Source organism: Equus przewalskii, chromosome 5 (assembly GCF_037783145.1).
Source record: "Equus przewalskii isolate Varuska chromosome 5, EquPr2, whole genome shotgun sequence".
NCBI classification, from domain to species: Eukaryota; Metazoa; Chordata; class Mammalia; order Perissodactyla; family Equidae; genus Equus; species Equus przewalskii.
In genome coordinates this window covers 46,153,115-46,178,624 of record NC_091835.1, presented here as the reverse complement: position 1 = coordinate 46,178,624, position 25,510 = coordinate 46,153,115, and the positions used below count along the sequence as shown (strand labels likewise).

General features: G+C 35.5%; 1 protein-coding gene across 9 annotated transcripts in view; it reads right to left on the bottom strand.

Moving 5' to 3' along the window:
• Positions 1–21,086, bottom strand: part of PIK3C2G (phosphatidylinositol-4-phosphate 3-kinase catalytic subunit type 2 gamma) — a 510,504-nt gene extending 489,418 nt beyond the window's left edge. For 5 of the 9 annotated variants that reach the window (XM_070619233.1, XM_070619226.1, XM_070619234.1 and 2 more), the window contains exon 1: positions 20,846–21,082. The gene's annotated coding sequence lies outside the window, so the exon portion shown is untranslated. Of the gene's footprint in view, positions 1–20,845 lie in introns of all 9 variants that reach the window. The other 4 variants (XM_070619245.1, XM_070619237.1, XM_070619238.1 and 1 more) reach the window with 4 other exon arrangements.
• Positions 21,087–25,510: the final 4,424 nt, after the last annotated feature.

Genomic DNA, 25,510 nt, shown 5'->3' with positions numbered 1-25,510 from the left:
TGAACTAAATTCACTTCAATGATAATATTTGGGTTTTTATAGATTAAATTAAATTTATGCCTGTGGAAAAAAGTATTGAAAGTGGTAAATGATATATTTATGGGGTAGAAGAATGAACATAGTAAAGATGTCAATTCTCTTGTATTGGTCTATAGACAAAGTTTGTATCAACACCTTAAAATTATTTTTTGTAGACATAGACAAGGTTATTATAAATTTATATTGAAAGAGAGGCTCTAGAATAGTCAAAACAATTTGGAAAAATAAGAATCAAGTGGGAAGAATCACTCTCTTTGAAGTTAAGGCTTACTATATAGCTACAGTAAGCAAAACAATGTGGCATTGGCAGACAGAGACACATAGGTCAATGGAACCTAATAGAGAACACAGAGTAGAGTCATAAAAATATGCTCAATTGATTTTTGAGAAAGATGCAAAAGCAATTCAACAGAGGAAAGAGCCTTTTTAACAAATTATGCTGGAAGAAATGGGCATCTATAAATAATAATAAATAAAAGAACCTCAACATAAATCAACACAAACCTCACAACTTACACAAAAATTAACTTGAAATGGATCATGAACTAAAATGTAAAATAAAAAACTATAACTTTTCTAGAAGAAAATCTTTGAGACCTATAACTAGGCAAAGAATTTTTAGATTTCACATCAAAGTCACAATCTATAAAAGAGAAATCTGATAAATCAGACCTCATCAAAATTAAAAACATTTGTTCTACAAAAGATCCTATTAAAAGAATGAAAAAACAAATTACAGACTGGAATAACATATTTTCAAATCACATATCTGATATAAGAAAGCTTTTATCTCCAATATATGAAGAATTCTCAAAAGTCAACATTAAACAAATAGCAAATACTCTAATTAGAAAATGGGTAAAAGATATACACAGACATTTCATAGAGTAGGATATTCAAATAGAAAATCGGCATTTGAAAATATGTTTATCATTAGCCACTAGAAAAGGCAAAATAAAAATCACTTAGCACTCACAAGACAGAGAATAGTAGGGAAGAGAGCAGCGCAAGAAAAGTCCTAAGAGATCTTCAGTGGTATTCAACAGAACACTGATCAATGCATATATGTGGGGGCACTATTCATGGACAGGGCAGAAACACATAAAAGTATTAGAGAAAGAGTATATGGTGCTCACTCAGGGCCAGGAGCAGTGCTTGTTCCCGCCAGCTAGACTAGAAAATCTCATAATTCACAGGGCTTTAGGTAGGGTACTGAGACGGGTCTTGCCTTAGCAGTGGTGAATAATTCACCCTAAACTAAACATGGCTCTGGCCCTGTCAAACAAACCTTAAAAAGTAAGGCATAAAAAGATCAGACTGTTTCCAAGTAACTTAACTGCATCCTAGCATAAAGCTCAAGAATATTTATCAGAATAGAAAAGCATCCAGCACTCAACAGGTAAAATATACAATGTCTGGCATCCAATTAAAGATGACTAGATAGAGACATAGAAGAGATAATAAAAAGATCCAAGTAGAACTTCTGAGATGACAAATAAAATGTGTGCTTAACAGCAAATTTGACATTGAAGAGGAAAAAATTAGTGGACTTTTAAGACATAGCAATAGAAACTTTCCAAAGGAAACACTCAGAAAAAATCAATTTAAAAAAAATCAAAAAAGCATAAGAGCACTGTGGGCAACCTCAAGCAGCCTAACATACGTATAACTGGGATCCCAAAAAGAGTGGAAAGAACAAGGGGGCAGGAAAAAAAATATTTGAGAAATAATGGCTGCAAAATTTCCAAATTTGATAAAATATATAAATTATGTTTTCTAAGAAGCTCAATAAACCCTAAGCAGAGAAGCGTTAAATAAATTACACCCAACCATATAATCAAATTGCTCAAAATGAGTGATAGAGAATCTTAAAAGCAACCAGAGGAAAAAATCGTGTTACTTACAGTAAAGATAAGGATGACAGAAGATTTCTCATTGAAAACAGTACAAGAAGAGAACAATATCTTTACAGTAATAAAAGAAGAAAAGGAAATTGCCAATTTAGAATTCTACATCCAACAAAAATAAATTTTACAAAGGAAGGAAAAATAAAGACTGTTTCAGATATAAAAGAGCTAAAGGAATTCATCACCAACAGACCTGTATTGCAAGAAATGTTAAAGGAAACCTTTCAACTAGAAGGAAAATGATACCAGGTGGAAATCTGGACCTATACAAAGGAGTAAAGAGCATTGGAAATAACTACATGGCTAAATATGTGAATTTTTTATTATTTAAATCATTTTAAAAGGTAATTGCTTAGATGAAAATGATAGCAACGTATTGTTGGGTTTATAGCATATGCAACACTAAAACATATAACAACCGTATCACAAAGGCTAGGAGAAAAGATACAGAAATATACTCATGTAAGAGCCTTATTCTACACTGTTAGTGATATAATATCACATGAAGGTCAGTCATAATGAGTTAAAGGCGTACACTATAAACTCTCGACGAATTAGTGAAATAACAAGAGAAACAAAGGAGATAAAATAGAATCATAAACAATTCTAGTTAATCCAAAAACAAAAAGAACAAAGATAGATGAGACAAATAGAAAATAAATAGATATAAACTTACTCATATGTATAATTACTTTAAATTTAAATTATCTAAATACCTTTGTTAAGAGGCAAAGATTGTCATTTACACAAAAAAGCAAGACCCAGCTTTATACTGTCAAAAAAATTTTAAAAAAAGATACACATAGTTTAATGTAAAAGGTTGAACAAGACCTAGTATACTAGACTAATTAAAGGATGCTGAGATTATTATATTGATATCAGACAAACATCACTTAGAGCACGTTCATATACACACATCATACATACATACCACATACACACAGATTTTAGAACTTTATAGCAGAGGCAAGAGTTGTGAAAACTATGTTTGTATGCTTTTGCTTTTTCTTCTTGAGCCAGAAAAGTTCTTTTGGGATTCCAAAATCTTGCCTTTGGTTATGATGGACCAAAGTTTGGAAAACTGAAAGCCCAGAGTCTATAATGTAAACCACTAAGTAAGGAAAAGAGTAAGAACTAAGAACGTGTGATGACTTAAGAGCAGTTTTCCCACCATGAAATAGAGAGATAAAAAGACATTTAGCTGGTGGCAAGGAAACACATCAGAGGGGAAACAGCGAGGGTGTTGTTGAAGGAGAGAGGGAAGTGTGCTACCACAGCAATTAGGGGAGAGCTAAAAGCTAATTGCAGAGTTATAAGAAGACGGAGATGGCCCCCTGAGTGCTATAATTAAAAGTGACAGAAGTGACAAAAGAAAGGAACAGAAAATGCATAATAAGTAAGTAAAAGGAAACTCTGTCTGAAGTAAAAGTATAATCAGTAGGATTCTGTTTTTGGATATTAGTAAGGAGGTGAGTTAGGTCTCAATAAACCTTGAATATTTAAATTAAATTTAAGATTATCCAGAAGTACTTTAATGCTAAAATTCAGAGATCCTGAAAAACCAATCACTGTGAAGGTTTTCCATGAGGAAGTTTATTTAAATTAAGTATATGTGGGTAAAAATTGGAACTTGCTTTCACTGAGTGATTGTTATTTTAGGAATTTTTCTATGTGATTGGATATTTTACATATGCAATAATAATTATAGTTATTATAGTAACATAATAGTGAACAGCTTGGAATCACCAATGAGGCACTGGGGTAGTTAATTTACACGTTTTCCCTTTTATTCTTCTCCACGTGTGTCAAGGTAATATTTTTATCTCCATTCTACATATAAAGAAACTGTTACTCATGACATGTCCAAATGGTTTAACTAGTAAGAGGCAAATTGGACTCAAACTATTCTAACTCTAAGACCTCACACTTTTAAAAAGGTGGACAGATTGTGAGCCCATAATTAATAATACTGCACAAAAGACCATAGCTAAACAATATTATTCCTGCATGAGCAATATGATCACTTTTGCATGTGCAGCTGAAGGTAAAATTCATGTAATCCAGTTTCCAGGGACTATATAGGTGTTGGAAGTTCCATCTACAATTTTTGAGATTCCAATTCAACTATTAGGCTAACTTTGATTTCAACCCACTACAACTTTCTCCTCATCAGGCAGAAACAATTTGATTCTGACCAACTGGTCTTTCCCAGGTCCTGTTTCTTTCCAGCCTCTCACGCTTTTACTCACCATCAGCTTTTCTCTGCTGATAATCTGGCCCTGATTCCAGGCTCCTTTTCTGAGCAGAGGGACCAATCTTGTGCAATCCTGTCTCCATGTCAGCCTTTTGAGCTCTAGGCAGGGTCATTCAGTTGCAAGGAACACAGACTCATTCAAGCTGCCTTAATAAATATGTGATTTATAATTGAGAATCACATGGACTGAACCTGGAATAAGGATTTTTTCAGTAAATGAAACATCTCTGGAGACCAGCTTCACTCCATCTCTATCTCAAGAAGTGGTACAGCGTACTGGTGAAGCTAGCCTCACTTCAGTCCACAGCAGAGGGATCTGCAAGGTGTGTGGTCTTGGAAAATGGTTCCATTTTCCCTCTTCTGTAAAATACAGATAATAGCACCTACTCCATAGGCTTGTGATGATTAAATGATTCAATACATGTAGAACAGTCACATTTTGGCTGGATCACAATAAACTGTTAAGTGTGTAAACTTCACTACTGCTTTGCATAAACTTCAGAGTCACCTTTTTTCTTTCTTTCTTTTTTATTGATAAGAAATTCACATAATATAAAATTAACCATTTCAAAATTTACAGTTCCGGGGGCCGGCTCCGTGGCCAAGTGGTTAAGTTCGTGAGCTCCGCTGCAGCAGCCCAGGGTTCGGATCCTGGGTGCAGACATGGCACCGCTGGTCAGGCCACGTTGAGGCGGTGTCCCACATCCCACAACTAGAAGGACCTGCAACTAAGATATACAACTGCGTACAGGGGGATTTGGGAAATAAAGAAGAAAAAAAAATTTCCAGTTCCGTGATACTTAGTACATTTACCATGTTATGCAACCACTGCCTCTATCTAGTTCCAAAATGGTTTTATCACCCCAAAAGAAAACCCCATACTCATTAAACAGTCTATCTCCATTTTCCTCTCTCTTCAAGCCCATTTTTTAAAAATTGTAGAGAAAACACATAATATAAAATTTACCATCTTAACCATTTTTAAGTGTACATTTCAGTAGTGTTAGTTATATTCACATTGTTGTGCAACAGAGCTCTAGAACTTTTTCACTTTGTAAAACTGAAACTCTATACCCATTGAACAGCTCCCGATTTTCCCTTCCCCTTCACCCCTGGGAATCACCATTCTACTTTCTGTTTCTATAAGTTTGACTACTTTAGATACTTCATGTAAGTGGAGTCATGCAGTATTTGTCTCTTTGTGACTAATTTATTTCACTTAGCCTCATGCTCTCTAACTTCGTCCATGTTGGAATATGTAACAGGATTTTCTTCTCTCTCTTTTTCTTAAGGCTAAATAATATTCTATCGTATATATATACCACATTTTCTTATCCATTCATCTGTGGATGGACACTTAGGTTGCTTCCACCTCTTGGCTATTGTGAATAATGTTACAATGAAAATGAGTGTGCTCATAGTCACTCAACTTTTTACTTTCTCTGCAAGTTTTCATTGTTCTACTACACACTTGAATGTATTTATTTCTTAATATTGTTCTCCACTTTATAGGTTTTGGTTATAGTAATAATAACCATTTTAAAATAATCATCAGTAGGCTGATTTAATTAGATGACAATATGAAGCTTCAAATTTTTGCAGCAGATTTATTACCCTTTATATCAGTTATGATTGTTTCAGTAGCAAAATATAGAAAAGAACAACTCAGACTGGGACTTCTTCACATGACCAAAGATCATGGAGCATAGGTTCTCCTTTTCTGTGAATCTCAGCTCTGCCCTCCAATTCGAGCTGGCTTTGTCCTCGTGGTAACAAGATAATTCCTGGCAATCCAGGGGCTAAAGTCTTCCTCCTTCACAGAGAAAGAGATGACGTCTCTGTCTCTCTCTTTATCAATAGCAAATCTCGACTCCTCCTTTGATGTTTGAAGTAGGACAAGAGCTTATGGCTAAAGTGTCCACACCTGCACCCATCACTGCTGCTAAGGTGTTTTGGCATAAACCAAATCAGTTAGCTAAGTCAGGGGGCACTCTCTGGAAATTCAGAGCCTTCTTTGGAAGAGAGGAAGGGGAAATGAATGTTGGAGAAGCAACCAAGAACAACATATCTGCTTGGGATTTTTCTCTTCCAGCTATAGCTTCTAAAGTCATGTTGCTGTCATCTCATTATATCAGTACAACTATCCTTTCTGAGTCCTCTGGTAGCCCAAGAACATCATGCTTTTATTTCAGGTCACAGTTCTTCAGGAACTATATATTCAGAATGCTCTGATATTATACAAGAAAGAAACACTTTGCGTGTAACTACAAAATATCATACTCCCATCTGGATGGATATCAGTTAGTGTAACCAAGCATTGAGGCAATTCATAGACTCAATAACTTTGCTCTGACCTTGAGCATTTCTGCTGCTTCCCAAGAACATCTTCATAGGAAAGTGAGGATCTTCCTTCTCTCCTGGGATTCAAACCCAGGTACATAATTCACCGTCATTTATTTAGTTAGCGAGCACATGAGATTTTCATATACACTTCAGAAATGTGAAGGATACCAGGTGTGAAAATTAAACTCTAATATATCTCTGGATTGTATTCACATCTGTATTCATTCACACCACCTTATCCTAAATAACAAATACTAAACATATTTTAGTGTTATTATTCTCATTTTATAGGTCAAGATAGTTAGCCTCAGAGTTTGTACTCTTGCTATAAGAAAATAAAAAATGTCACTTAAATTGCAAGAAGTGAATCAGCAACTAGAACTTAAGTCTTTCTGATTTCCAAATCCTCTTGTGGCCTGTTTCGGAGGAATTTCACTCTTGGCTATCTCCTTTTATCATGTCCCATAGTGTAATTTTATTTATAGTCATCTGTTGTCTTACTTGAGCCTGTAGATTACCATTTGGGAAGGTATTTTTTTATTTTGGATGCTGAAAACTGCCAGATTTTGTTGGCTATGGACAAACTCTCATTATCAATTATTTTGTCAGGCTGTCTTTAGTATGCTAATAGAACAAATCAGAAACTAGTTTTTTAACATATTATTGTAGAGACTGTGTCTTAACTAGCTGTTGACATCCCTCAGTGGATTAAATTATATGGTAAGCATCACTCACCAGAAAGCAATTAATGGCAGGATTTTACTAATAAAAATTTGAAGTTAGTTGTCCTCACTAGCATTTGAAACTGGAAAAATGAATTCTTGGTTTCTAGTGACAGTTCTCAACTCAGACATTTTAATGCAATGCCTACATTCATGAGGGAGCAGAATATAAATATGGCATTCTCTGAACTTGAATAGCTCTCCTTAGGCATAGTTGCATTATAACAGCCTGTAAGAAAGACTCATTTTCTTTTTGGGAAGTTAGAAGACATTTTGGAAATATTTTCTATGGGCTATAAACAGATTTTATATGTTTTTTTGGTGCCAATTTCATATATGATGATTTTGTGCACAAATGTATGTGTGGCATATGTACGTGTGTGTGTGTGAGCCTCTCTTTTTGTGCCTATGACAGGATTTTATTGTTTCATAGATATCGTGTTTCTGATTGTCTCAAACCTTGATTTATCATTTATTATACCTAAGAATCCAAGCCTATGGAATATGTTCTGACCTTACTTGATACTGTTTTCTTTGTTTACTGATTGGTTCTTTATCACTCCTGTAGCTTCAGCGGCCTCATTCTATTAAATTACTTGTTTTCGAATTTAAGACAGCAACAGAGAATTAGATAATACTTAAAATAGAAATGTGCTAGTCTCCTCCACCCTGGATCTAGCCTGACATGACTGTACATCAGTAAATAAAGTGAAATACATAAGCCCACTGAGCAAGATTTACCTTTAATTAGAGAGTATATTAATGAGATGTTCTGAAATCATTGTGTATATGCACTTACGTCTAGATATCTATAGAATGGTTATTCTGAATATGCATGCAAATACATGATTCTTTGCTTCTTTGATCTGTGCTTTCTACATGGCATTTAAAAATTGTCTATTTAACAACTTCACTAATTCAAAATACAGTTGAGAATCAGAGGTTCAATGAAGAAATCTTTCAAGTATATCAAAAAAGTCACAAATTCATGAACAGAAGAGAGTGTCTTCCCATCTAAGCCTATTCTTTAGATGACTCAATGTTGCTGGGTAGCTGCCATTAATTTGAAGAACAGGTACATGGATGAGAGAGCAAAACAATAAGCAGAGTTGGAAACTGCCTGGGAAGATTTGTTTCTTGTGATTTGTGTACATGAAAGTTATTGGGCACAAACAGATTGAAAGTAGAATCAATATTAGAGAAAGCCACTAGTAAAACCAAGGAAACCAGTGTTGTGTTCTAAAACAGCTTTAGATTGCCCAAGCCTCACAACCAACTCAGGCTTCCAAATTTTTTTTTTCTTAAAGATTTTATTTTTTTCCCTTTTTCTCCCCAAGGCCCCCCAGTACATAGTTGTATAGTCTTAGTTGTGGGTCCTTCTAGTTGTGGCATGTGGGACGCTGCCTCAGCGTGGTTTGATGAGGAGTGCCATGTCCGCGCCCAGGATTCGAACCAATAAAACATTGGGCTGCCTACAGCAGAGTGCGTGAACTTAACCACTTGGCCACGGGGCTGGCTCCTCAGGCTTCCAAATTTTTATAATTTAGAAACAGGCTGTAAAATCTGGTCAACCACAGAAACAAACACACTCCTAAACACTCTCTTCAGATGTGGCTAAGAAGAAAAAAGACAACAAAGAGCCCATTAGCCAGAGAAGCTGGGGACTCCAGAAATTTCTACCAGAGCTCGGACTCAGGTCTAACCAAGCAACCTATTCCTAGGACAGGAAGCCCAATTACTGCATATTGGAGAAGGAGAAAGAACTTGTCTTTTTAAGATAGTGGTCACAGAACTTGCTTCTGAGCAAGATGGAGAAATGGGGCTTATGACTCTAGCATGGTATCATGGTCTGGAGAGTTAAAATCAATGTTAAATGTGATCTAGATTATTTGTTTACAAATAGAAATGTCAAATTTTTGCTGCTTCTCTGATTCAGTTACAACGTGAAAAATGATTCATTTTTTGAAACAGTAGTTGTAAAAGAATTTGAAGAACTTGGAAAACAAGCTATTTTTCAGTTTGAAGCTTAAGAGGGAGATAGCACATTTCAATATTTCTAATTAAACTGACAGAGTAGGTGATGATAACATCTGGTTTTTTTGTAATAAAACCTATTGATGTTGCTGACCTGCAGGTTTCTTATCTGTAAAAGACAACAAATGAAGATAAGCAAAGTTAAAAAGGAGGAAAATGGGAATATAGTCACTGCCAAACCGCTAATTCTCTAATTCCAATATTATCTCCTAGAAATTTTTTTAAAGAAATCTTTATTTAATAAACATTAGTTCAATTAATCAATATGAATTTTTCAGAGTGTTTAAGGGGTAGTTAAATACAGATATGAAATGTGCTGCAAAAATCTCTATCTCTCAAAAATATATTCAAATTTACTCTCCTTAACAGAATCTGACTTTTAAGTTACAAGTAAGTGGAAATTTTAATCCATTTGTACCTACTAGAAAATTTTAAAATTTTGTTTTTAGTGAGTTTCTAAAATAAAAATAAAAAGCATATGTGGGGGCCAGCCTGGCTGTGTAGTGGTTAAGTTCATGCACTCTGCTTGGGTAGCCCGGGGTTTGTAGGTTTGGATCCTGGGCGTGGACCTACACACAGCTCATAAATCACGATGTGGTGGCATGCCACATATAAAAATAAATTAGAGGAAAATTGGCACAAATGCCAGCTCAGCGACAATCTTATTTAGGCAAAAAGAGGAAGATTGGCAACATATGTTAGTTCAGGGCCAATCTTCCTCACCAAACAAAGAAAAAACAACCCAAAAGCATCCGTGAGTGGATAGATAACACTGTTAGCTTTATGTGCAATAAGAACAAGGAAGCCACTTTGTGTCTAATCCTTAAAACCTGACCCAAAAAAGTACACTAAAAGAAATAAACCTGGCTATAAAAACAACATGGTTTACAATGTTTGAAATTACAGAACAGAGTTTTGCAATACAGAAACAAATGTTTCTTAGAAAACAGGCTTATTTCTAAGCAGAGGATTGAATCTGTAATCATCAACTTCTGTGGTTTGACAATAAGATGGAGGCAGTGTGAACAGATGTGTCTACACAAAACAAACACACTAAGAGCTGATCCTTGTAAGCAGCTCAGAAATAAATTAAGCATGAACAACATGATGCTGCTTAACTTGTAATTGTGACAACCAGAACCAAAAATTATATCCAGGCTGGGCAACAGCACGTGTTCTTCCTTCTCTGTAATTATGCTGTTTATTTTCTCATTTTTATATTCCTTTCTGGCTAAAGGAAGTATTCCGTTTAGTATTTGTATTCTTTTCATTTCTACAAGGTCTGCATTTTGTTTGTTTTCCACCGTGTTTAATTTGGACATAATATTGTCTTATCTTTTGACCTTTTGGGTGGATTGTTGCAAGTAAAAACAGTGTTTGATATGAGTAATTTATGCGAATAATGAGTGCGGGATCCTGCCACTAGGGGGAGAGCAAACACAGTTTTGTGAGAGCTGAGACAGAGGGAAGGGAACTAATATGTATGGAGAGTCTACTTTCTGTGGACCATGAGGCTTACCATTTTTACAGATGTTGTGCAATTGTGTAATTCTTACAATAGCTTTGAAGGTAGGGTTTCTGTGCTGAAGGATAAATAGACTTTCTGACGCTCAGAAAAGCTGTGATTGGCCCCAGGTGATAAAGTTAGAAAGGATTGGAGCGTGAATTTCAACCCAGGCTTATATCCTTACTCCCCAGTAGGAGGTGCTGATACTTTCTGATAGTAGTAGGAGCAATTGAGAAAAATGATGACAACACTGGGAAGAAAGAGTTTCTGTTATCCCCACTGCTTTCTGACAATCTCTCTCCCACCACATTCACACACACACACACACACACACAGAGCTAGATGTGACACAGACCAGAAATCGCCATAGGTGGCATCAGGAGCACTAAACTGCCGGCCTGGCTGGCCAGACATCATCTACTGTGGGGATCTCTCTCCTGCTGGAAATGGAGTACTCATTGAAAGTCAGAGCTGGAGGGGAGCAGAGTTGGAGATGAAGACAGACTTTCTTTTCAGCAATTGTGAGAAATGCAGAGATATTTTTTATAATTGAGGACCTGGATACATTTAGCTTCCATTGCACCTTCACATTTATTTATTTATTTATTTGGTGAGGAAGATTGGCCCTGAACTAACATCTTGTTGCCAATCTTCCTCTTTTTTTGCTTGAGGAAGATTGCCACTGAGCTAACATCTGTGCCAATCTTCCTCTATTTTGTATGTGGGACGCTGCCATAGCATGGCTTGATGAGTGGTGTGTAGGTCTGTGCCTGGGATCTGAACCTGTGAACCTTGGGCCACCGAAGCAAAGCTTTCGAACTTAACCACTATGCCACCAGGCCAGCCCCACTTTCATGTTTTTTATGTTTGATACATTATTGTCTGTAATCTTGCTTTAACAATGCCTAAGCACATGTGGTTTGGGGCTGTCCAAAATGTCATCTTTTGCTAGTTTTTCTGGGTAAAATTCAATGTTAATGAGGTCGTATATCAAATAGCATTATCACTTACTAACAAGACTTAAATAGATAAAGGTCTATTTGACTGGGAAATTTCCTAAAAATTTCTTTGTTAGCATATCAGTTTTTCTTTTAGTCTTAATGAAGGTATAAGGATATATCCGACACCTTATATTTGACATATGGTGAGTGCCTCAATAGCCAACTTATTTTTCCCCATAGTGTACCATTCTAGACTAGAAGGACTTTTCTAGCTACTGATTATAACCAGAGTTATTTTTATTATACACAAATTACAAAAAACAAAATGAATACTAGTTCTGTATGTTTAAAGTTCGAAAGCGGGCTGACACTTACATGAGCTACTGGAAGTTCAAAGAAAGATTAAAAAATTCTGAGCCTTTGTTTTTATATATTACAAACAGAACATCTGCTTTCAGAGAATGCATCTGTGACATCACTATTATAAAGCATTACAGAGGCAAAGGTTGAAAAAGTATCTGTAGCACTTGTAATACAATATTCTTAACCCGTGTAAGGGAAAAGTTTAATTAAATATAGAAAAAAAAGAGACTGTTTTGCTATTCTCTTGCTGTCTTTTCTAGACATCTGGAATGTGCATATTGAATTCTATTACAAAAAATGCTAATGAAGTGAAAAATTTCTCTGTAAGCAGCACGCACGTAAACACACACACACAAACACAAATTTAAAAAAGGAAAAAAAGTAAGCCCTACTGAATTTCAAGCTCTCTTATGTCAACCAACATTTAATGTCAAAATAATCTCAGTACAGCAGGATAGTGTAAACAATCTCTGTTATTCACTGTACGGGATTCGATAGGCATAGCTTAAGTTCTATGTCCTTTCTTTATTTGCTATTTGGTAAAAGCCCTGATGCTTAAATACAGTGTAACTCTTTTTAAAAAAAAAAATTGAATAGCCTTTAAGTCAAGTTTATTTTGATATTTATTGCTGTTCTTTTGATAATCTCATCCTAACAGTTGCAAAGCCACAAGTGACACTTAGATGTCCGTGGCATGCCAGGTAAATTATTTTATTAGCACCCTTCCACTTGTGGTCTTCTTTATGCACTGCAGAGGCAAAGAACTAAAAACTACATTTCCAGGACCACTTAGTAGCAAGAGTTCTGGATGTAACTCAGGTTCTACTGATTATGTGTTCCCATGCAAGACTTGAATTCAGAATTGACCTAAGTGGAGAGACAGGCCTAGTGTCAGTCTGGCTGGGGTAGTGCAGCCCGGAGCCAGCCATTCTGGTAGAGCATCTTTATTCTTGGATCACAGCAGGTGATGCATCCCCCAAAGCAACAATTGCAGTGGTGGGTCTCTGATCTCCAGTTTCCAGATAAGATTTTGTAATCATGAAGTCAGAGTTTGGGAGAGCAGTGTCCTGCTTTAGTTTCCTGATTTTGTCACAGGCAGTTCAGTGGTCAAATCTATGATGTAATTTTGGATTTATTCAAGGAGGCCCAAATATTGATTTTGTTAGCACTCAATTCCTTTTGAGTACCTTTCTGCGTGGAATGGCTAGAGGAGTTTCTGTTAGCCTGCAACTGATATTGCAGCTGACTGATGCTGGTGTTTTCACAAAATGATTCAGTGGCAAAATGAGAAAAGCCTAAGAATTTCTGAAGCCTTGCAAAAATTACATGTTAGGATAGACTATCAAAGAGAGAGAGAAAGAGAGAGAATCCCAATATGCTTCATCTGAGGACTAGAGTAGAGCAAGAGAATTTGAAATGATTTAAGAGATAAATGGGAGATAACTCAGAAGCAAGAGTAATTTAGCCTCGATAGCTAATTTCAGTTACCCAGAAAAGCAAACTCTCTGCCTACATATCATTATGTTTTAAAAGATGAAAACGCCTCCGTGACATTCCTCTTTACAAATGAATGTATTTTTCTAAACAATCTTTGTTTTGTAAAGAAACGTTTGCAAAAGTAAGGCTCTCAAGTTAATGTTCTTCATCTCAGCATCATAGGTTTGTGAATTCCCTCAAGTGACCTCTCACACTCTGAAATTAAATGAAAAATGTTGTCTATGTAAATATGGAAAATTGTCAATTGAATTATCTTCTAATGTAAGTGATCTCCAGATTCTCAAAAAGATCCCATGTTCCAAAGGCCAAGAAACAAAAAGAATTCTATAGACCATACATGAAAATCACTCTTTCTACGTCATGGTTGTACTTCCTAAATGCATGAGAAAATCCCATGACCATGTGATATTATGTTTAATTTTTGTCATAATTTTGTGTAAAGCATTCAGGATAATTCTTCAGCCTTTGATAATAACTTGATGATGGAAATATTTAATCCCTGTTTTATGTCCAGTTTAATATAAGAGGCCAGAGGCCTTCGTTTAGCTCTTAATCATCAGCATCATATTTGAGATAAAGAAAAAAAGGTCACTGATTTACTCAACTGAAAAATTGCCTTAAAATTTAGGCAACTTATAGAATTATTTTCTATGATTTGCAATATTAGTTGTATTTATTTTTTAAAAGTTCAAATCGATACAATCATCGCATAGTGGCTTAACAGAGATAAATCTCATAACGTTGAGTGAAAGCAAGGCACATAGTATATGATTCCATATATGTAAGTTTCAAAAGGAGGTAAAAAAAGTCTGTGATGTTTCTTTTGGAATGGAGATGTCTGGTCATATTTGGCAGGAGTTCAAAGGGTTTCTCTGGCATCAGTAATGTTCTATGTCTTTATTTGGTTGTTGGTTATATGCCTATGTTCTCTTTATGATAATTAATTTCACTGCACACTAATGACTTACCCAATTTTATTTATTTGTGTTATACTTCAGTAAATATACTTTACAATTCCTAAATAAGAAATTCACTTCTCCTCGATCAAGCTCTGTGGATTCCCCTTTCTTTCACCATATTTTCCTTCCTGCCTTAAACCTCTCTAATATTCTGCCAAACATCATCATTTATCTTTAACCACATTTGAGGTCACACCCAGTGTTTTAAGGGAAGAGCTCCCTTAAGATATTTGCTCTGGGCTTTGGCTTAAGGAAACCTATGGGCTTGCTTGTGGGCCAAGTGGGAAGCGGGAGGTAACAGTGTTCTCATTTGATCTTTCTTTTATTTGATCTTTTATTTATTTGTCATTTGATCTTTCATTTATTTGGAATCATCCTCTTCATTCCCAAGATTAAAAAAATTCTATAAAATAAATTTCATACTCGTCTCTCCGGTATTTTATTTGTCACGTATCTTAGATACAGGAAGAGACCTACCTAGTGAATTTTAGTCTGACATGTTCTATTTTATAGACTAAGTATGCAAAATTAGAATTTCAGATGCTACATCTTCCTAGGTATCAGTACCTACATTTGAGAAAAACTGCTACTTATAAAATAGTGTCTATTCTTAGAGTGACCTCAGGTCTAAAAAGGTAAATTTGTCATTTAGGTGAAAAATAGAGCCTTTAAGAATACACATCCTTTTTGCAATCAATAATGATTTTTTACAAACCTTTTAAATTTAATGATAAACATAAATGATCATTAATTCTAAGCAGAATTAAAAGAAATACACATATCTAGATATAAGACCCTTTTAAAATACATTTTTAGAAATAATCTTAAAATCCTCAACTATAGTTTAATCTATCCTAAATTTTTTCTAAGATGATATCAATTGAATTTAACCTGTGTTTGAATATAAAGAATTTTACCCGCAGGAACTGTCAACATCTTATATCAAAATTCTGTCAAGTCAGTTCTCTCCATTTGTCTTCTGTCCATCATAACCACACTAGTTACATTTTTACACTATTAACTGGTGAAAGAGATAAGCTAATTTGCTTTTCTAATCATTGCTAATCAGAATGACCAGCAATACCAAATAAACTCCAAGGCATATCATTCTTTTTTAGGAAAATGTAATTTTGAGCTCAAGTTAACTCGGGAAGCACTGCAACCTACAACTGCCTCTTGAATACTTACAACTCACATTGGTTTACTAAAAGTTCCAAAACGATTTTCAGAAACACTTGATTAACTTTCTTTAAGCATGTTCTAAATGTTTCTTCCATAGAAATCTTGTTTTATAGAACACCTCTTAAGATCCTACTTATGTACACTGAATAACTCTGATATAAATCACTAAAGAATCGTTACTCACTTCTGCTATTTCTCCAACACTGTATACTGGGTTCAGGGTACAGAGCTACATACCATTGCATATATCCTCAAAAAGCTTACAAGATAATGACATGCTGTCTTTATCTTACATCTTCCCTCTCACCTCAGTGTAGAAAAGAAAGAGCCCAGCTTTTATAGTATGTGGAAAAGTCTTGTATAAGTCTTTCTCCCTCAATATCCAATTTCTTTGATAATTAGTATTTATGATGTCAAAATAAGGGTTTCTAATTATTAACTTTAGAACATAGACAAATATATACTTTAGGAATTTTCCTAGTTTTCTTAGCAACTATCACCAATGTTTGTGCTATGGTTTTTTTTTAAAGATTTTATTTTTCCTTTTTCTCCCAAAGCCCCCTAGTTGTGTATTTTTAGTCATGGATCCTTCTAGTTATGGCATGTGGGATGCCGCCACAGCATGGCCTGATGAGTGGTGCCATGTCCTCACCCAGGATTCGAACTGGTGAAACCATGGGCCACCTCAGTGGAGCGTGAGAACTTAACCACTTGGCCACGGGGCCGGCCCCTGTATTATGATTTTGATGAAACTACCTCTTTCCTCCAGGTATAAATCCAAGCTTTACAATGCATATATAGATGTAGACATTGCAGAATTAAGATAGTTTTTTTCCTATATTTATGCTTTTAATAGCATTTCTTCTAGTGATGAATAGAAAAATGATGAATAGAATATTTGGGCAAGTACTTAACTACTAGCCAGTCAAAAAGAGCAGAAGATAGTAGAATTAGGAGGAAAATTAAGTTATTCAAGGTATCCCAAAGAAAACAATGACCTTCATGCTCCCCACCTTAAGGGAGTTTATTCACTTTGTTTTCTATGGTGGTGTAACAATAATGCAACTGGAACTCCCTAGACTTGTGCAGTGTGTTGGGAATATTCACAATCTTTCAAATGAAATATTATAATTATAATAATTCAAAGGAAATATGCATACTCTTTGGGATAGTATCACGGAAGAATTTCATAGAGTGAAGTGGTTAAGTACCCAATCTTGGTGCTGAGAATCACTGACAGTTAGAGCCAGTCTCTCTGTGCCTCACTTTTCTCATCTGAAAAATGATAATAGTACTGCTATTTAAGTCATTTAATGCCAAGAAAAGAACCTGATGTAAGGAATATTAGTTTTATTACTTCTAAATGCTTTCTCTGGTTATCAATGCTTAGAACATATTTGGAGTTGTGAGATGACTTCATAGCTAATATTCATTCATTAGCATAGAAAATATGAGGTCCTTACAATGTGATTTGTAAAGTTCTGAGAGCTGAAAATACCCCTGTGATCATGATGCCAGGGTCTCTGCTCTTGGGTAGCCCATACTCTACTTAGATGTAGGTAGACAATAAATAATCTGAATGTGATAACAGAATTAAAACCCAAATGATAAGCTGTCTACTATCTGAGAATGTGAGAAAATAGAAACTATAAAGAAAGGGCTGATGTCAAAATGGAAAGATGGAAAAACGGAGTATGTGGACAAGTATTTAACTACTTACCAGTCAGAGAAAGCAAGAGAAAAGAATTAAGTAGCATATTTGAGAAACAGGAAGTTCAGTGTGGCTGGACACTAACAAGTTTAATGAAATGAAATCATTGGTGAATAAAATAGACATGATTCTATCTTTCTGGATGTCATTGACTAGTATAGTATTAACATTTTAATTTTAGGAAGGCTTATTGATTTCAAAGAATCCCAAATGAAACTAGTGTGTTGAACTGAGGAATATCAAGTTAAAGGGTTAAAATATGACCCAGTAGGGGAAAATTAATTCAGGTGTTGTTTATAACGCTCAACCTCTTCAAATGTGTTTCTTCATCTATAAGGTGGGGTTAGTTGCAATTGTCCTGCCTATCTCCTACAGTTATTGGGAGGATCAACACTGATGATACATCAAGAACATTTTGCAAAGTAGAAAATGGTAAGCCTGTTAAAAAGAAACAACAGACCCAAAATGGAGTCACTTATGCTAAGCCCCATCAAGACTTAACACCTCACCTACTTGTAGTTTAAGTCTCTCCCAGGAATGGAATTTTAAACTCATCAGTTTGGAATTTCCTGATCAACACCAGTGAGGTAATCTGCCTGATAAGACCCCCTGCTTTCCTCTAAGGGAAGGTGACATTGCCTGAAATAACCCACTCTCAATTTCTTTGTCCCGCTATCTTTCTGCCTATAAAAGCCTTTCATTTTATACAATTCCCCTGAGCTCCTTTCTGTTTCCTAGATGGGATGCTGCTGGATTCATGATTCACTTAACAGAGACAGTTAGATCTTTAAATTTACTCTTTTGAATCTTTGTTCTTTAACATTACAAATACCTGATTTTTTATATAAGATGATTTACTACCTCACTGCTGTCTAATCTATTACTATCTCATTGAGGCCTACCCCATTGTACTTTTTAAAATTAAAAACAATCTCTAGAAGTCTCCCTCCACCTTACACGATTTTATATGTTTTTCCATAGCCTTTGCACACTTATCACTCCCCATATAATAAAGGTAGAAATTCTTATCTATATGATCATTGCGTTATTCTTCATTTCTAGAACAGTATCTTACATGAAGGACATAGTTAATAAATACTTATTGTATGAATGAACTAATGGAAAAAAGAGTTTAGTTTACACACCACTCAACTTCATTATAAGAATTATTCATTACATTATTAGTTAACATATGTTAAAAGAGACAAGGAAGACAGAGTTATTCTCAAGGTCAAAAGGAGACTAGGCAAGGAGGAAAAAGAAATGGCCCAGAGGACACTCGTCTTGATTCTTTTTACATGACATCAAAGCACTTCTCTGAATTGTAGTTCCTCTCTCTGTCAACTATACACAATTATGCCTTCTTACTCTACTTTACGGATTGGTTAAGGGGATAAAATTGGCAAGCAATATGAAAGCTCTTTGAAATTACCCAGCTTATACAAATACAAAGAATTCTGTCCTAAATGAAGATAAATAAGCTGAAAGAAAATGTAGACACCTAGCTATCAAGTGTCCTGCGCTGGACTGGAGGATCATAGTTTTTAACAATTGTCTACTTAATGTGTTAGTCTCAGCACAATTTGACTTTATATGTTGCTTTAGAGAAAAACAAAACAAAACTATTTCCTAACTGAAATAATGATCTTCTTTTAAAGTTGTTTAGCTTTTACTGTATTTCAACCCTAATGATTGGATTTTACTTCTTTAATCAAGATAGTATATTAAAAGAATGAGTAGGGTTTTTTTTTATACTAAGCAAATTATACTAGTAACTAGTTTGTAATTTGTGATTGTGCATGATTCTGATAGTGGAGAAATTTCATTACAGGTAGGTTGAAGAAGCAGAATGCATGTGCATTTGCATGTCTGGATGCAAGTAAATAAATAGTAAAGCTCATTGATAACAGAGGCCATTATAATTTGAATAAGATTATATTCTCTCTAGGAGAGATAAAGGGTAATGAAAGACAATTCAGAGCTAGTTTGTTATTACTTCATCAAATACCTCAGCCTCAGGCTGATAAACCTCGCTTGTATGGTTCTCTTGAGACATTAACGACAAAGATGCTGCCAACCATTTGTGGTGATTTCTAAAATCATTAATATCACTATTTAAATGAGTTTGTGATGTAGTATAACACAGGGTAGAGGTAGGTAGTATAAACATAAGAAGTGAGTTATGGGAGACACTAAGATGAATTGTATTCAGCCTGGACAGATGAAATAAAAAGATAATTTCTCACTGAAACTAACAATGGGCCTTACTGACATATTAATTATGTTACTTATAAGAACTCAGAATTAAATAGCAACTATTTGCTTATGTCCTATTAACCAAATTTTAAAATAAGTGCTTATAATTAGCAAATGCTAATTATATTGACTCTTTACAGATTATATTTGTATTTATTGTCTTTATTGCTCCTTAATATCCCAATTCATTGTGTATAATCTTCCATGACCATAGATCTATAGATAGTTATTTCTGAAACATGATCTCCAGATTACTCTAAATGTGGAGCAAAGGGTGATTTTGCACTTTGTTTTGTTTGTTTTTACTTCGTGTCTGTTCAATAAGAGGGTTGGTTTCATTTTGCCAGCATTCATTTGGATATGACATAAAATATACAAAAAGGTTTTACAGTGCGTAAATAAATAGCATTGGAATATCCTTGTTTTAAGCAGATATGTAAGATTCAATATATTAGCTTGAATCTGACAGACACTACTTTGAAAATTGTCCTTATTTTAAATTCCAAACTGCTATCAGTAATTTCCCAAACCTTAGAGTCATGATAGCTTTTAGAAACTGAGCTGCTTCCTGTGGATTATTAATTATGACAGTAACTCAATAGAATATATCACTTTAAAGAAAGGATTTTTAGAGAAGGAGCAAAATATTAATTTTTGAAAAATATGAGGCTTATTGATGGGAAAAATCGGTAAGAATATCTACAAGATAGGATATTCTTTCAGAAGAGAAATTTTCACTGACATAAGTTATTTCACTAAAAATCTTAGTCACATGGAATAATAAATAGTGCTGTATAACTATTTACATATGCCTACATAAAATAAAAACTAATTACAAGAGTTACAATATTCCAGATATCTGTAAAGTCGATAGAACTTATCATATACCTACCAACATTTATTATATCATCTCATTTTTTTTGTTATTTTATTTTTCAATGGCTCTTATTGCATAATAAAAAACATTAATTACCATGACCCTAGCCAAACCCTCTGCCCTCGTACAGACTGCGCTTGGATGGAGTTGCTTGTGGATCCACAAACTGATCTGTTAAGTAGTAGCATTTGACAGTTTATTTTTTTGGGTAAAACTTAACCTCACTGTGTGAACATTCAGTTATTTTTCTTACCTTGGCCTGCTTCTTGCCTTGCCACTCTTCCGGCTTCTGTGTTCAGGAGCAGTTTTCAGCATGTATTTGTTAGTTCTATCCACAAACGAGCATCTCTTCTTTTCCACTTTCCCAGCCAAGGTTCCCTGCCGCAGTAGGCAGTCCTTAATTTTGTTCCTGCTTGTGCTTTAGTCTGACTATCCATTGTACCCTTAGCTCATTTATCTTGTTCTCAACCTTTGGCCTCCATAATGGATTGTTTACCAGATTCCAGCTCTGATTTGCTGGCGCTGACACCTGACTCACTGGATGGCTCATACCTGGACATTACTGCACAACTTGGCAGCCTGCCCCCGCCACCACACATGTGTCCGGTCCCGACAGGCTCCTGATTGCCCTATGCTTTTCTCCAGGCTCACACTTCACAGTGCTGACATTAAAGTTCTCCAGTATTGTGCCCAGTAAACTCTACCAGAGTTATCTTACAATAATTTCCACCCTCATTTCATGCTTTATCTATTTTATGCTATTCCATCATCAGAGAACACATCCTATAGTTTTCTCCATTTCTATGTCTTCACTTATGTGCATTTATTCTTCTGCATAATAGTTAGTGTCTAGCTGTTTTCTCCTTGTTTTTCTCCATCAACCTCAACTGATGGTTATTTTATTTCTTAATCACTTCTTGAAATTTTTCTTCTCTACTGCTCTATTTACAATTGACACCATTCAGGTTTTCATCGTTTCTCATTTGGATCATTTCAGGGTCTCCTTACTAGTTTTCCCGGCCTCAGCATTACGCCTTAAATGTCATCTTCCATCCAGGTGCCACATTAATCTTTGTAAATAGTTTATCTGGCCTTATCAATAGCTTCTTTAACATCTTTCAAAGGCTCCTTACTATTTGCAGGAAAACCAAAACAGAAGCAGGAGATAGTCTTAAATTACAGTGACTTTATAATTTATTGTCCAAATTAGGACAGATATAAGTGAAAAGGAATACTATTTCTAGCTGTGCCAGCATAAAAGGAAAAACCTGGCTGGTGCCGTGGCCAGGTGGTTAAAGTTACATGTGGTCCACTTTGACAGCCCAGATTCATGGGTTTGGATCCCAGGTGCAGGCCTACTCTACTCACCATCCATGGTGTGTCAGTGTCCCACATATAAAGTAGAAGAAGACTGGCACCAATGTTAGCTTAGGGTTAATCTTCCTCAAGCAAAAAAAGAGGAAAGATTGGCAATGGATGTTAGCTCAGGGCTAATTTTCCTCAGCCCTCCTGCCCCCCAAAAAAGGAAAAACATGGTCAAATGGAAATATATGGCTGCCCAGGTTAAGCTACTTTCTATTGTCTGGTATCTGACTTCTGCTTCAGGCTCAACTTTTCTGACCCTAATCTCCAAATCTGCATTCAGGTTCTATACTCCTGCTCTTCCATATCTCAACGTCTTTAATACCATCTCCTCTGCCGCGACCATCCCCCATGGCCCTCCTTCACCTGGTTAATGCCTAACTGTTCTTTAGCACTCAACTTAAGTGCCATATCCTCTGGGAAACTTTCCTTGACCCCCTCAGGGTATGGTTTCTAATAATGTCTTATACATATGTCTGCCAGAGTGCTTATTATATTGCTGTTTAATTATTTTTCCTGTCCATCTTTTCTGCTAACTTTTGAGCTCCCCAATTCCCTACAGAAAAAGACTTTATTTTTTATTTCCACAAACTTAGAATAACAACTTAGTAGTAGTAGTAGTATTTATAGATATATATGTAATAATTATGTAGACATGAAAATGAAACTGTACTTGAAGTCAGGAAATGTTAGTCTATTGGAGAGCTAGATAGATAATAATGCATTATGTATTAATAGGGAGCATATTCTAAAGAAATCAGGGAAGGTTTAAGAAAATAGTGGAAGCTGGACTTTACGTCAAGGTTGAGCAGGAGTTTGGTAGGTTGAGTAAGTAAAGGCAAGCATCAACCTATGTGTCCTTTACTCAAGGGATGAAGAAGACCTCCACATACTTGACTGAGTCATCAGAGTTAATCCTTGTTATCAATGAAGTTACAATATTCAGATTTTATCTTCAAGCTTCTGAAGATTATTAAATAATAATATCCTCTCCTCCCTCAAGAGCAATTTGTTTAAAAAAACAACTTGTCAGAAATTTCAATGAGGGGCAGGCCCCACGGCCTCGTGGTTAAGCTCAGTGCACTACACTTCAGCGGCCCAGGTTTGTGGGTTCAATCCCACGCACAGACCTGCACCATGTGTCAGCCATGCTGTGGTGGCAACCCACAAATAAAGTAGAGGAAGATTGGCGCAGATATTAGCTCAGGGTTAACCTTCCTCAAGCAAAAAAAGAGGAAGATTGGCAACAGATGTTAGCCCAGGGCTAATCTTTCTCATCCAAAAAAAAAAAAAGATTCAATGAGGGGCATCATTGCTTCACAAAGCTTGTTAGAACTTGTGAATTTCAGATGTACTACATTTCCTCTCTTAAGAGATAGCGAAAAGTGAGGAGTTGCAGGAAGTGGATACACATTTTTCCCATGTCTTTTTGTATCCATAATAAACATGTGCACACTGAGAAAAACATACGTACTCAGATTCTTGCATACTAAAACAAAACTTGGCTTGTCAATATACCAGTTGGAAGTTTGGTCTCCACGTAATTATTCATATGTCTGAGACAATTTAGACAGCAAGAAGTTTTATCTATTCAGTAGAAATTTGCAGAATCACACAATAGAAAAGACACAGACTGGATTTAAAATGTGTTAAAATAAAGAAATTCACCACCATTTATAAAACTCTTGACATTTGTGACATGCACAACTCTTGAAATAGAAAATACGCACAAAAATTCTTACTCAAAAGTAATGCACTGAACTTTTGACATGAATTGGCACAAACATGACATTTTATAAACATTAAGAAAAAGTTAGTAGAAATACTTTTGATATTTTGGTAATCTGGTTCTTGTGAATTGGGTCTGCATTCAGATAATATGTATTTGTTTCTACTTTTCCATCTTAGCAAAAAGCAATACTTTGTGCATAGTAGAGGATCACAAAAAATTTTTAAAAATTTAGTTAGTTACCTTTTTAATTATATGAAAATGAGTTATTTTGTTATTTAAAAATACTATGCCAGCTCTTCTATTAGTTGCTGAAAGAAAAAATATACAGGGCTACTGGTTCCTGCAGAGAAGAGGCAAACAATATTGTAGAAATTCTAGTATATTTTCTTATAAGGTCGAGTTAACCAGCTAATATAATGGCTTCAATGCAAATGTAGAGAGTCATCCATTTGTTTATACTATTACCAAACACCTGGCTGCTGTCATGATTGCAAAGTGATTAGATACCATACATATTGTGTAAGCATATCTTACTTCACAGATCTGGACTCACACCATTCAAGCAGATTTCAGTTGTATTCTCTTTTAGATTTGTTTAACATGGATGTTAATTTAAATTTTTTTTTTTAAACGGGCAAAAGATTTGGCCAGACATTTCACCCAAGAAGATGGCAATAAGCACATGAAAAATGCTGAGCATCATTAGTCATTAAGAGGGTGCAAATTAAAGCCATAATGAGATACCACTACACACCTATTATAACGTCTAAAATTAAAAATAACTTCCATACCAAGAGTTAGCAAATGTGTAGAGAAACTGGAACTCTTGTACAAGGCTGATGGAATATAAAATTTCACAACTACTTTGGAAAACAGTTTGATAGTTTCTTAAGATGTTAAACATTTATCTATCATAAGATGTGGCTTTTTCGCTGCTAGGTACTGACCTAGAGAAATGAAAATGTATGTACATACAAATACTTGGACACACATATTCATAGAAGCTTTATAATAGTCAGAAACTCAAAAAAACTCAAATGGTCATCAGCAGGTGATGGACTTTTAAAAATATGGTGTATGTACACAACGGACTACTATCTAGTAATAAAAAAATGAACTATTTGGGGCTGGCCCCGTGGCCGAGTGGTTGAGTTCGCGCGCTGCGCTGCAGGCGGCCCAGTGTTTCGGCGGTTCGAATCCTGGGCGCGGACATGGCACTGCTCGTCAAACCACGCTGAGGCAGCGTTCCACGTGCCACAACTAGAAGGACCCGCAACGAAGAATATACAACTATGTACCAGGGGGCTTTGGGGAGAAAAAGGAAAAAAATAAAATCTTAAAGAAAAAAGAACTATTTATATACACTACATAGACGAATAGCGAAATAATTATGTTGAGTAAAATAGGTCATGAACAAAAATGTTTGTTGCATGATTCTATTTATGCAAAATTCTAGAAAATGGGAAAGTAGACTGCAGTGACAAAAAGTAGGCTTGGGGATGTCAGGGTGGGGGTAGGAAGGAGTGGGAGGGGAGAATTATAATGGAGCAACTTGGGGGATAATCGACAGTTTCATTATCTTGATAGTGGTAGTGGTTTCAAGAGTGTATACACGTCAAAACTTTTCAAAATATACACCTCAAATATGTGCTGTTTATTACCTGTCACCTGCAGAGGGATATGGGTCAAAGGGATTGAAGGAAAACTGCCGCCTGTCATAGACTGGGTAATCTGTGAGCCATGGTGCAAATGACCTTTCTCCCTTTTATTGTCCGTTCACATTTGATTATGAATAGATGAGGGTATCAATATATTAGTGAGAAG